General features: G+C 48.8%; 1 pseudogene; it reads right to left on the reverse strand.

Annotated features, from left to right (window-relative positions):
* LOC124020810 overlaps positions 1-13,919 on the reverse strand; it is a 106,035-nt pseudogene that overhangs the window by 68,641 nt on the left and 23,475 nt on the right.

The raw sequence follows: 13,919 nt of genomic DNA on the forward strand, positions 1-13,919 counted from the left end.
CACAGAGAGGGGCATTCTGGGAAAACACAGAATAACAGCCTCACCTCAACACAGATCAAATACATAACTTTATTGGCAACCTTGGAGTTTACGCCAGGGTAGTGGGTTCGATCCCCGGGACCACCCATACGTAGAATGTATGCACACATGACTGTAAGTCGCTTTGGATAAAAGCGTCTGCTAAATGGCATATATTATTATTATTATTATTACAAATCTTATTACCTGAGGCATACGGACCACTAATGAAGATGACAGGGGGCTCCAGGCCCAGAATCAGTCAGACAAGAACCGGAGAAAAAGACCGTCAAGGTGGGTCTCCAGGTTTATAAAACGCCAGTTCACGGTGGGTCTCCAGGTTTATAAAACGCCAGTTCACGGTGGGTCTCCAGGTTTATAAAACGCCAGTTCACGGTGGGTCCCCAGTTCATGGTGGGTCCCCAGTTCACGGTGGGTCTCCAGGTTTATAAAACGCCAGTTCACGGTGGGTCCCCAGTTCACGGTGGGTCCCCAGTTCACGGTGGGTCCCCAGTTCACGGTGGGTCCCCAGGTTTATAAAAGGCCAGTTCACGGTGGGTCCCCAGGTTTATAAAACGCCAGTTCACGGTGGGTCCCCAGTTCATGGTGGGTCCCCAGTTCACGGTGGGTCTCCAGGTTTATAAAACGCCAGTTCACGGTGGGTCCCCAGTTCACGGTGGGTCCCCAGTTCACGGTGGGTCCCCAGTTCACGGTGGGTCCCCAGGTTTATAAAAGGCCAGTTCACGGTGGGTCCCCAGTTCACGGTGGGTCCCCAGTTCACGGTGGGTCCCCAGTTCACGGTGGGTCTCCAGGTTTATTAAAGGCCAGTTCACGGTGGGTCCCCAGTTCACGGTGGGTTCCCAGTTCACGGTGGGTCCCCAGTTCACGGTGGGTCCCCAGTTCACGGTGGGTCCCCAGTTCACGGTGGGTCCCCAGTTCACGGTGGGTCCCCAGTTCACGGTGGGTTCCCAGTTCACGGTGGGTCTCCAGGTTTATTAAAGGCCAGTTCACGGTGGGTCCCCAGTTCACGGTGGGTCTCCAGGTTTATTAAAGGCCAGTTCACGGTGGGTCCCCAGTTCACGGTGGGTCCCCAGTTCACGGTGGGTCCCCAGTTCACGGTGGGTCCCCAGTTCACGGTGGGTCTCCAGGTTTATAAAAGGTGAAGGGAGAAAGGATTGACATTCAAGTCTACATCCCACAGGACTCTGGTCTAAAGTAGTGCACTATATAGGGAATAGGGTGTCATAGGGCTCTGGTCTAAAGTAGTGCACTATATAGGGGATAGGGTCCCATAGGGCTCTGGTCTAAAGTAGTGCACTATATAGGGAATAGGGTTCCATAGGGCTCTGGTCTAAAGTAGTGCACTATATAGGGAATAGGGTACCATAGGGCTCTGGTCTAAAGTAGTGCACTATATAGGGAATAGGGTGCCATAGGGCTCTGGTCTAAAGTAGTGCACTATATAGGGAATAGGGTGCCATTTGAGATGAGTCCCAGGAGTCAGACGACAACAGGCAGTGTAACGTTAGCTAGCTAGCTAAACATGTGGCTATGGGCTGGCACTGGTAGTTTGGGATTATGGAGAGTGAATTAAATAGTCTCTTCCTCATCTTGCTAGGTACTGATCTAGCTGTGGCCATCTTGCTAGGTAGTGATCTAGCCGAGGCCATCTTGCTAGGTAGTGATCTAGCCGAGACCATCTTGCTAGGTAGTGATCTAGCCGAGACCATCTTGCTAGGTAGTGATCTAGCTGTGGCCATCTTGCTAGGTAGTGATCTAGCTGTGGCCATCTTGCTAGGTAGTGATCTAGCTGTGGCCATCTTGCTAGGTAGTGATCTAGGTGTGGCCATCTTGCTAGGTAGTGATCTAGCTGTGGCCATCTTGCTAGGTAATGATCTAGCTGTGGCCATCTTGCTAGGTAGTTATCTAGCTGTGGCCGTCTTGCTAGGTAGTTATCTAGCTGTGGCCATCTTGCTAGGTAATTATCTAGCTGAGGCCATCTTGCTAGGTAGTTATCTAGCTGTGGCCATCTTGCTAGGTAGTTATCTAGCTGTGGCCATCTTGCTAGTATCAACAAGGTCTTTCTACTAAATAACAACATTAGCATAGCTAGCTAGATAGCTAGATAACATTGGAATCTAGACCATAAGCTAAGCTAATAACACAGACATACGATGCCAAACAACACTACTGTAGCAGCATTAGCATAGCTAGCTAGATAGCTAGATAACATTGGAATCTAGACCATAAGCTAAGCTAATAACACGGACATACGATGCCAAACAACACTACTGTAGCAACATTAGCATAGCTAGCTAGATAACATTGGAATCTAGACCATAAGCTAAGCTAATAACACAGACATGCGTTGCTAAACAACACTACTGTAGCAACATTAGCATAACTAGCTAGATAACATTGGAATCTAGACCATAAGCTAAGCTAATAACACAGACATGCGTTGCTAAACAACACTACTGTAGCAACATTAGCATAACTAGCTAGATAACATTGGAATCTAGACCATAAGCTAAGCTAATAACACAGACATGCGTTGCCAAACAACACTACTGTAGCAACATTAGCATAGCTAGCTAGATAGCTAGATAACATTGGAATCTAGACCATAAGCTAAGCTAATAACACAGACGTGCGATGCCAAACAACACTACTGCCACCTTCAGGTTTGGAGTATTTAAACAAGGCTGAGTGACTGACGACGTCAAGGTCTTTGCTGTGTGAACACAAAAGAGATTTCTCTGGAAATATTTCCAAGCCACCGTGCTTCTACACCTGCATTGCTTGCTGTTTGGGGTTTTATGCTGGGTTTCTGTACAGCACTTTGAGATAGCAGCTGATGTAAGAAGGGCTATATAAAAATACATGTGGCTGGTTGGCTGACTGACTGACTGACTGACTGACTGACTGGCTGACTGGCTGACTGGCTGGCTGACAAGCTGGCTGGCAGACTGACTGGCTGACAGACTGTCTGACAGACTGTCTGACAGACTGGCTGACTGCCGACACTCTGTTCGGAGGTGTGAAGTAATGTCGGCTAGAAAACATTCCTCCCGGGTGTCTGAGCTACGAGGAATGTTTGGTCTTTGAGTCACTGTTTGATCTCAAGGAGCTTCCAACGGTTGAGAGACAGAGAGGACTGAAACCCTTCGACAACAACAACGTGTCCCTATCCTCTACATATTCAGGCCCTGCCGAACGGACCAAGGTTACTACTGTAATAACTTGATGAGTTCACAACATCCAGAGACGTCCGCATGGATGGAGGCTGGGACACTGTCCTTACCATACAGGGCTCTTCTCTAATGGAGGCTGGGACACTGACTTACCATACAGGGCTCTTCTCTAATGGAGGCTGGGACACTGTCCTTACCATACAGGGCTCTTCTCTAATGGAGGCTGGGACACTGACTTACCATACAGGGCTCTTCTCTAATGGAGGCTGGGACACTGTCCTTACCATACAGGGCTCTTCTCTAATGGAGGCTGGGACACTGTCTTACCATACAGGGCTCTTCTCTAATGGAGGCTGGGACACTGTCCTTACCTTACAGGGCTCTTCTCTAATGGAGGCTGGGACACTGTCCTTACCATACAGGGCTCTTCTCTAATGGAGGCTGGGACACCGTCCTTACCATACAGGGCTCTTCTCTAATGGAGGCTGGGACACTGACTTACCATACAGGGCTCTTCTCTAATGGAGGCTGGGACACTGTCCTTACCATACAGGGCTCTTCTCTAATGGAGGCTGGGACACTGTCTTACCATACAGGGCTCTTCTCTAATGGAGGCTGGGACACTGACTTACCATACAGGGCTCTTCTCTAATGGAGGCTGGGACACTGACTTACCATACAGGGCTCTTCTCTAATGGAGGCTGGGACACTGTCCTTACCATACAGGGCTCTTCTCTAATGGAGGCTGGGACACTGTCCTTACCATACAGGGCTATCCTCTAATGGAGGCTGGGACACTGTCCTTACCATACAGGGCTCTTCTCTAATGGAGGCTGGGACACTGACTTACCATACAGGGCCTGCAGTGTGTGTCTTCCTGTTCGTGTACGTGTGTGAGACTGTGTGACTGTGTGTGAGAGAGTGAGTGTGACTGTGTGTGAGAGAGTGAGTGTGACTGTGTGTGAGACTGTCTGTGTGTGACTGTACATATATATATATATATCTAGCAAGATGGCCACAGCTATCCATCCGTCCGTCCGTCCGTCCGTGTACGTACCTTAGTAAGTTCTCTGCCCCAGCTCTCATCCATCCATCCGTCCGTCCGCCCGCGTGCGTGTGTACGTACCTTAGTAAGTTCTCTGCCCCAGCTCTCATCCTCGTCTGTCTGTCTGTCTGTCTGTCTGTCTGTCTGTCTGTCTGTCTGTCTGTCTGTCTGTCTGTCTGTCTGTCTGTCTGTCTGTCTGTCTGTCTGTCTGTCTGTCTGTCTGTCTGTCTGTCTGTCTGTCTGTCTGTCTGTCTGTCTGTCTGTCTGTCTGTCTGTCTGTCTGTCTGTCTGTCTGTCTGTCTGTCTGTCTGTCTGTCTGTCTGTCTGTCTGTCTGTCTGTCTGTCTGTCTGTCTGTCTGTCTGTCTGTCTGTCTGTCTGTCTGTCTGTCTGTCTGTCTGTCTGTCTGTCTGTCTGTCTGTCTGTCTGTCTGTCTGTCTGTCTGTCTGTCTGTCTGTCTGTCTGTCTGTCTGTCTGTCTGTCTGTCTGTCTGTCTGTCTGTCTGTCTGTCTGTCTGTCTGTCTGTCTGTCTGTCTGTCTGTGTGTGTGTCTGTGTGTGTGTGTACGTACCTTAGTAAGTTCTCTGCCCCAGCTCTCATCCTCATCTGTCTGATGATCTGTTGGTTGAGACTGGCTCTCTCATTCTGCAGCTTGGAGCGGCCTGTCAGGGCTAGTGGGTTACATCCCTATAGAACAGACAGGAGAACAGAGGACATTAGTATCAGAGGACATTAGTATCAGAGGACCCTCCTGTCAGGGCTAGTGGGTTACATCCCTACAGAACAGACAGGAGAACAGAGGACATTAGTATCAGAGGACATTAGTATCAGAGGACCCTCCTGTCAGGGCTAGTGGGTTACATCCCTACAGAACAGACAGGAGAACAGAGGACATTAGTATCAGAGGACATTAGTATCAGAGGACCCTCCTGTCAGGGCTAGTGGGTTACATCCCTATAGAACAGACAGGAGAACAGAGGACATTAGTATCAGAGGACATTAGTATCAGAGGACCCTCCTGTCAGGGCTAGTGGGTTACATCCCTACAGAACAGACAGGAGAACAGAGGACATTAGTATCAGAGGACATTAGTATCAGAGGACCCTCCTGTCAGGGCTAGTGGGTTACATCCCTATAGAACAGACAGGAGAACAGAGGACATTAGTATCAGAGGACATTAGTATCAGAGGACATTAGTATCAGAGGACCCTCCTGTCAGGGCTAGTGGGTTACATCCCTACAGAACAGACAGGAGAACAGAGGACATTAGTATCAGAGGACATTAGTATCAGAGGACCCTCCTGTCAGGGCTAGTGGGTTACATCCCTATAGAACAGACAGGAGAACAGAGGACATTAGTATCAGAGGACCCTCCTGTCAGGGCTAGTGGGTTACATCCCTATAGAACAGACAGGAGAACAGAGGACATTAGTATCAGAGGACCCTCCTGTCAGGGCTAGTGGGTTACATCCCTACAGAACAGACAGGAGAACAGAGGACATTAGTATCAGAGGACCCTCCTGTCAGGGCTAGTGGGTTACATCCCTACAGAACAGACAGGAGAACAGAGGACATTAGTATCAGAGGACCCTCCTGTCAGGGCTAGTGGGTTACATCCCTACAGAACAGACAGGAGAACAGAGGACATTAGTATCAGAGGACCCTCCTGTCAGGGCTAGTGGGTTACATCCCTATAGAACAGACAGGAGAACAGAGGACATTAGTATCAGAGGACCCTCCTGTCAGGGCTAGTGGGTTACATCCCTACAGAACAGACAGGAGAACAGAGGACATTAGTATCAGAGGACCCTCCTGTCAGGGCTAGTGGGTTACATCCCTACAGAACAGACAGGAGAACAGAGGACATTAGTATCAGAGGACATTAGTATCAGAGGACATTAGTATCAGAGGACATTAGTATCAGAGGACCCTCCTGTCAGGGCTAGTGGGTTACATCCCTACAGAACAGACAGGAGAACAGAGGACATTAGTATCAGAGGACCCTCCTGTCAGGGCTAGTGGGTTACATCCCTACAGAACAGACAGGAGAACAGAGGACATTAGTATCAGAGGACCCTCCTGTCAGGGCTAGTGGGTTACATCCCTACAGAACAGACAGGAGAACAGAGGACATTAGTATCAGAGGACCCTCCTGTCAGGGCTAGTGGGTTACATCCCTACAGAACAGACAGGAGAACAGAGGACATTAGTATCAGAGGACCCTCCTGTCAGGGCTAGTGGGTTACATCCCTACAGAACAGACAGGAGAACAGAGGACATTAGTATCAGAGGACCCTCCTGTCAGGGCTAGTGGGTTACATCCCTATAGAACAGACAGGAGAACAGAGGACATTAGTATCAGAGGACATTAGTATCAGAGGACCCTCCTGTCAGGGCTAGTGGGTTACATCCCTACAGAACAGACAGGAGAACAGAGGACATTAGTATCAGAGGACATTAGTATCAGAGGACCCTCCTGTCAGGGCTAGTGGGTTACATCCCTATAGAACAGACAGGAGAACAGAGGACATTAGTATCAGAGGACCCTCCTGTCAGGGCTAGTGGGTTACATCCCTACAGAACAGACAGGAGAACAGAGGACATTAGTATCAGAGGACCCTCCTGTCAGGGCTAGTGGGTTACATCCCTACAGAACAGACAGGAGAACAGAGGACATTAGTATCAGAGGACCCTCCTGTCAGGGCTAGTGGGTTACATCCCTACAGAACAGACAGGAGAACAGAGGACATTAGTATCAGAGGACCCTCCTGTCAGGGCTAGTGGGTTACATCCCTACAGAACAGACAGGAGAGAACAGAGGACATTAGTATCAGAGGACCCTCCTGTCAGGGCTAGTGGGTTACATCCCTACAGAACAGACAGGAGAACAGAGGACATTAGTATCAGAGGACCCTCCTGTCAGGGCTAGTGGGTTACATCCCTACAGAACAGACAGGAGAACAGAGGACATTAGTATCAGAGGACATTAGTATCAGAGGACCCTCCTGTCAGGGCTAGTGGGTTACATCCCTACAGAACAGACAGGAGAACAGAGGACATTAGTATCAGAGGACCCTCCTGTCAGGGCTAGTGGGTTACATCCCTACAGAACAGACAGGAGAACAGAGGACATTAGTATCAGAGGACATTAGTATCAGAGGACCCTCCTGTCAGGGCTAGTGGGTTACATCCCTACAGAACAGACAGGAGAACAGAGGACATTAGTATCAGAGGACCCTCCTGTCAGGGCTAGTGGGTTACATCCCTACAGAACAGACAGGAGAACAGAGGACATTAGTATCAGAGGACCCTCCTGTCAGGGCTAGTGGGTTACATCCCTACAGAACAGACAGGAGAACAGAGGACATTAGTATCAGAGGACATTAGTATCAGAGGACCCTCCTGTCAGGGCTAGTGGGTTACATCCCTACAGAACAGACAGGAGAACAGAGGACATTAGTATCAGAGGACATTAGTATCAGAGGACATTAGTATCAGAGGACCCTCCTGTCAGGGCTAGTGGGTTACATCCCTACAGAACAGACAGGAGAACAGAGGACATTAGTATCAGAGGACATTAGTATCAGAGGACATTAGTATCAGAGGACCCTCCTGTCAGGGCTAGTGGGTTACATCCCTACAGAACAGACAGGAGAACAGAGGACATTAGTATCAGAGGACATTAGTATCAGAGGACATTAGTATCAGAGGACCCTCCTGTCAGGGCTAGTGGGTTACATCCCTATAGAACAGACAGGAGAACAGAGGACATTAGTATCAGAGGACATTAGTATCAGAGGACCCTCCTGTCAGGGCTAGTGGGTTACATCCCTACAGAACAGACAGGAGGACAGAGGACATTAGTATCAGAGGACATTAGTATCAGAGGACATTAGTATCAGAGGACCCTCCTGTCAGGGCTAGTGGGTTACATCCCTATAGAACAGACAGGAGAACAGAGGACATTAGTATCAGAGGACATTAGTATCAGAGGACATTAGTATCAGAGGACCCTCCTGTCAGGGCTAGTGGGTTACATCCCTACAGAACAGACAGGAGAACAGAGGACATTAGTATCAGAGGACATTAGTATCAGAGGACATTAGTATCAGAGGACATTAGTATCAGAGGACATTAGTATCAGAGGACATTAGTATCAGAGGACCCTTCTGTCAGGGCTAGTGGGTTACATCCCTATAGAACAGACAGGAGAACAGAGGACATTAGTATCAGAGGACATTAGTATCAGAGGACATTAGTATCAGAGGACCCTTCTGTCAGGGCTAGTGGGTTACATCCCTATAGAACAGACAGGAGGACAGAGGACATTAGTATCAGAGGACATTAGTATCAGAGGACATTAGTATCAGAGGACATTAGTATCAGAGGACATTAGTATCAGAGGACCCTTCTGTCAGGGCTAGTGGGTTACATCCCTATAGAACAGACAGGAGAACAGAGGACATTAGTATCAGAGGACATTAGTATCAGAGGACATTAGTATCAGAGGACATTAGTATCAGAGGACATTAGTATCAGAGGACCCTTCTGTCAGGGCTAGTGGGTTACATCCCTACAGAACAGATAGGAGAACAGAGGACATTAGTATCAGAGGACCCTTCTGTCAGGGCTAGTGGGTTACATCCCTATAGAACAGACAGGAGAACAGAGGACATTAGTATCAGAGGACATTAGTATCAGAGGACATTAGTATCAGAGGACATTAGTATCAGAGGACATTAGTATCAGAGGACATTAGTATCAGAGGACATTAGTATCAGAGGACCCTTCTGTCAGGGCTAGTGGGTTACATCCCTATAGAACAGACAGGAGGACAGAGGACATTAGTATCAGAGGACATTAGTATCAGAGGACATTAGTATCAGAGGACATTAGTATCAGAGGACATTAGTATCAGAGGACATTAGTATCAGAGGACCCTTCTGTCAGGGCTAGTGGGTTACATCCCTATAGAACAGACAGGAGAACAGAGGACATTAGTATCAGAGGACATTAGTATCAGAGGACATTAGTATCAGAGGACATTAGTATCAGAGGACCCTTCTGTCAGGGCTAGTGGGTTACATCCCTATAGAACAGACAGGAGAACAGAGGACATTAGTATCAGAGGACATTAGTATCAGAGGACATTAGTATCAGAGGACATTAGTATCAGAGGACCCTTCTGTCAGGGCTAGTGGGTTACATCCCTATAGAACAGACAGGAGAACAGAGGACATTAGTATCAGAGGACATTAGTATCAGAGGACATTAGTATCAGAGGACATTAGTATCAGAGGACCCTTCTGTCAGGGCTAGTGGGTTACATCCCTATAGAACAGACAGGAGAACAGAGGACATTAGTATCAGAGGACATTAGTATCAGAGGACATTAGTATCAGAGGACATTAGTATCAGAGGACCCTCCTGTCAGGGCTAGTGGGTTACATCCCTATAGAACAGACAGGAGAACAGAGGACATTAGTATCAGAGGACATTAGTATCAGAGGACATTAGTATCAGAGGACATTAGTATCAGAGGACCCTCCTGTCAGGGCTAGTGGGTTACATCCCTATAGAACAGACAGGAGAACAGAGGACATTAGTATCAGAGGACATTAGTATCAGAGGACCCTCCTGTCAGGGCTAGTGGGTTACATCCCTATAGAACAGACAGGAGAACAGAGGACATTAGTATCAGAGGACATTAGTATCAGAGGACATTAGTATCAGAGGACCCTCCTGTCAGGGCTAGTGGGTTACATCCCTATAGAACAGACAGGAGAACAGACTGTACTCAGAGACTGGACTGGTGTCATGAGGCTGGGTTAGTCAGGGTGAGAGACCTTGTTGACTGTACTGTTCATGGGATGCAATACAAAACCCTAGAAACCACCTGTGGGCTGTACAGTACAAAACCCTAGAAACCACCTGTGGGCTGTACAGTACAAAACCCTAGAAACCACCTGTGGGCTGTACAGTACAAAACCCTAGAAACCACCTGTGGGCTGTGCAATACAAAACCCTAGAAACCACCTGTGGGCTGTGCAATGCAAAACCCTAGAAACCACCTGTGGGCTGTACAGTACAAAACCCTAGAAACCACCTGTGGGCTGTGCAATACAAAACCCTAGAAACCACCTGTGGGCTGTGCAATGCAAAACCCTAGAAACCACCTGTGGGCTGTACAGTACAAAACCCTAGAAACCACCTGTGGGCTGTGCAATACAAAACCCTAGAAACCACCTGTGGGCTGTACAGTACAAAACCCTAGAAACCACCTGTGGGCTGTACAGTACAAAACCCTAGAAACCACCTGTGGGCTGTACAGTACAAAACCCTAGAAACCACCTGTGGGCTGTGCAATACAAAACCCTAGAAACCACCTGTGGGCTGTACAGTACAAAACCCTAGAAACCACCTGTGGGCTGTGCAGTACAAAACCCTAGAAACCACCTGTGGGCTGTGCAATGCAAAACCCTAGAAACCACCTGTGGGCTGTGCAATGCAAAACCCTAGAAACCACCTGTGGGCTGTGCAATGCAAAACCCTAGAAACCACCTGTGGGCTGTGCAATGCAAAACCCTAGAAACCACCTGTGGGCTGTGCAATGCAAAACCCTAGAAACCACCTGTGGGCTGTGTAGTACAAAACCCTAGAAACGACCTGTGGGCTGTGCAATACAAAACCCTAGAAGTGGGCTATGGGCTGTGCTGGACAGATGACCAGGTCAAGCTGACTTCCACAGTGTTGGATGTCTTGGTGATAAACCCTAGAAACGACCTGTGGGCTGTGCAATACAAAACCCCAGATGACCAGGTCAAGCTGACTTCCACGGTGTTGGATGTCTTGGTGATAAACCCTAAAAGCTCACAACAAGCTGTAGTTAAGGACAAGGCAGACAGTCCCATGTGCTTCTGCCCCCTCTGTACTGAAACCCCATGGACTTCAGAACTCACTGCCTGTTCTTCTGGTGTCCTAGCAACAGGCTGCCAGACCTAACTACCTGTTCTTCTGGTGTCCTAGCAACAGGCTGCCAGACCTAACTACCTGTTCTTCTGTTGTCCTAGCAACAGGCTGCCAGACCTAACTACCTGTTCTTCTGGTGTCCTAGCAACAGGCTGCCAGACCTAACTACCTGTTCTTCTGGTGTCCTAGCAACAGGCTGCCAGACCTAACTACCTGTTCTTCTGGTGTCCTAGCAACAGGCTGCCAGACCTAACTACCTGTTCTTCTGTTGTCCTAGCAACAGGCTGCCAGACCTAACTACCTGTTCTTCTGGTGTCCTAGCAACAGGCTGCCAGACCTAACTACCTGTTCTTCTGGTGTCCTAGCAACAGGCTGCCAGACCTAACTACCTGTTCTTCTGGTGTCCTAGCAACAGGCTGCCAGACCTAACTAGCTCTTCTTCTGGTGTCCTAGCAACAGGCTGCCAGACCTAACTACCTGTTCTTCTGGTGTCCTAGCAACAGGCTGCCATACCTAACTACCTGTTCTTCTGGTGTCCTAGCAACAGGCTGCCATACCTAACTACCTGTTCTTCTGGTGTCCTAGCAACAGGCTGCCAGACCTAACTACCTGTTGTTCTGGTACCAGAGAAACAAGCTGCCAAACCTAACTACCCGTTCTTCTGGTGTCCTAACAACAAGCTGCCAGACCTAACTACCTGTTCTTCTGGTGTCATAGCAACAGGCTGCCAGACCTAACTACCTGTTCTTTTGGTGTCCTATCAACAGGCTGCCAGACCTAACTACCTGTTCTCCTGGTATCCTAGCAACAGGCTGCCAGACCTAACTACCTGTTCTTGTGGTGTCAGAGAAACAAGCTGCCAGACCTAACTACCTGTTCTTCTGGTGTCCTAGCAACAGGCTGCCAGACCTAACTACCCGTTCTTCTGGTGTCCTAGCAACAGGCTGCCAGACCTAACTACCCGTTCTTCTGGTGTCCTAGCAACAGGCTGCCAGACCTAACTACCTGTTCTTCTGGTGTCATAGCAACAGGCTGCCAGACCTAACTACCTGTTCTTCTGGTACCAGAGAAACAGACTGCCAGACCTAACTACCTGTTCTTCTGGTGTCCTAGCAACAGGCTGCCAGACCTAACTACCCGTTCTTCTGGTGTCCTAGCAACAGGCTACCAGACCTAACTACCTGTTCTTCTGGTGTCATAGCAACAGGCTGCCAAACCTAACTACCTGTTCTTCTGGTACCAGAGAAACAGGCTGCCATACCTAACTACCTGTTCTTCTGGTGTCCTAGCAACAGGCTGCCAGACCTAACTACCTGTTCTTCTGGTGTCAGAGAAACAAGCTGCCAGACCTAACTACCCGTTCTTCTGGTGTCCTAGCAACAGGCTGCCATACCTAACTACCTGTTGTTCTGGTACCAGAGAAACAAGCTGCCAAACCTAACTACCCGTTCTTCTGGTGTCCTAACAACAAGCTGCCAGACCTAACTACCTGTTCTTCTGGTGTCATAGCAACAGGCTGCCAGACCTAACTACCTGTTCTTTTGGTGTCCTATCAACAGGCTGCCAGACCTAACTACCTGTTCTCCTGGTATCCTAGCAACAGGCTGCCAGACCTAACTACCTGTTCTTGTGGTGTCAGAGAAACAAGCTGCCAGACCTAACTACCTGTTCTTCTGGTGTCCTAGCAACAGGCTGCCAGACCTAACTACCCGTTCTTCTGGTGTCCTAGCAACAGGCTGCCAGACCTAACTACCTGTTCTTCTGGTGTCATAGCAACAGGCTGCCAGACCTAACTACCTGTTCTTCTGGTACCAGAGAAACAGACTGCCAGACCTAACTACCTGTTCTTCTGGTGTCCTAGCAACAGGCTGCCAGACCTAACTACCCGTTCTTCTGGTGTCCTAGCAACAGGCTACCAGACCTAACTACCTGTTCTTCTGGTGTCATAGCAACAGGCTGCCAGACCTAACTACCTGTTCTTCTGGTACCAGAGAAACAGGCTGCCAGACCTAACTACCTGTTCTTCTGGTACCAGAGAAACAAGCTGCCAGACCTAACTACCTGTTCTTCTGGTGTCCTAGCAACAGGCTGCCAGACCTAACTACCTGTTCTTCTGGTGTCATAGCAACAGGCTGCCAGACCTAACTACCTGTTCTTCTGGTACCAGAGAAACAGGCTGCCAGACCTAACTACCTGTTCTTCTGGTACCAGAGAAACAGGCTGCCAGACCTAACTACCTGTTCTTCTGGTACCAGAGAAACAGGCTGCCAGACCTAACTACCTGTTCTTCTGGTACCAGAGAAACAGGCTGCCAGACCTAACTACCTGTTCTTCTGGTACCAGAGAAACAGGCTGCCAGACCTAACTACCTGTTCTTCTGGTGTCAGAGAAACAGGCTGCCAGACCTAACTACCTGTTCTTCTGGTGTCCTAGTAACAGGCTGCCAGACCTAACTACCTGTTCTTCTGGTACCAGAGAAACAGGCTGCCAGACCTAACTACCTGTTCTTCTGGTACCAGAGAAACAGGCTGCCAGACCTAACTACCTGTTCTTCTGGTGTCAGAGAAACAGGCTGCCAGACCTAACTACCTGTTCTTCTGGTGTCAGAGAAACAGGCTGCCAGACCTAACTATGTCAACACAGATAGACAAGGACACAGTAACATTCATTTGCATGAGGTCAATTGAACAGCAGTC

Source organism: Oncorhynchus gorbuscha, unplaced genomic scaffold, assembly GCF_021184085.1.
Source record: "Oncorhynchus gorbuscha isolate QuinsamMale2020 ecotype Even-year unplaced genomic scaffold, OgorEven_v1.0 Un_scaffold_922, whole genome shotgun sequence".
NCBI lineage: Eukaryota > Metazoa > Chordata > Actinopteri > Salmoniformes > Salmonidae > Oncorhynchus > Oncorhynchus gorbuscha.